Below are 387 nucleotides of genomic sequence, written 5' to 3' on the forward strand. Positions count from 1 at the left end.
ATAGGATTAGGATGAGGATGAGGATGAGGATGAGGAAGAGGAAGAGGATGAGTTTAAGGAGGAAGAGAGGATGAGGACGAGAATGAGAATTAGGATAGGATGAGGATGAGGACGAGGATAGGACGAGGAGGAGGACGAGGATAGGATGAGGAGTAGAAAGAGGATAAGGATGAGGATACGATGCGGAGGAGGATGAGGACGAGAATGAGGAGGAGGATAGGATGAGGAAGAGGACGAGGATGAGGATGAGGATAGGATGAGGACGAGAATGAGGAGGAGGATAGGATGAGGAGGAGGATGAGGATGAGGATGAGGAAAAGGATAGGATGAGGACGAGAATGACGATGATGAGGAGGATGAGGATGAGGATGGGATGAGGACGTGAAT

The sequence above is a fragment of the Lupinus angustifolius genome, chromosome LG17 (genome assembly GCF_001865875.1).
Source record: "Lupinus angustifolius cultivar Tanjil chromosome LG17, LupAngTanjil_v1.0, whole genome shotgun sequence".
NCBI lineage: Eukaryota > Viridiplantae > Streptophyta > Magnoliopsida > Fabales > Fabaceae > Lupinus > Lupinus angustifolius.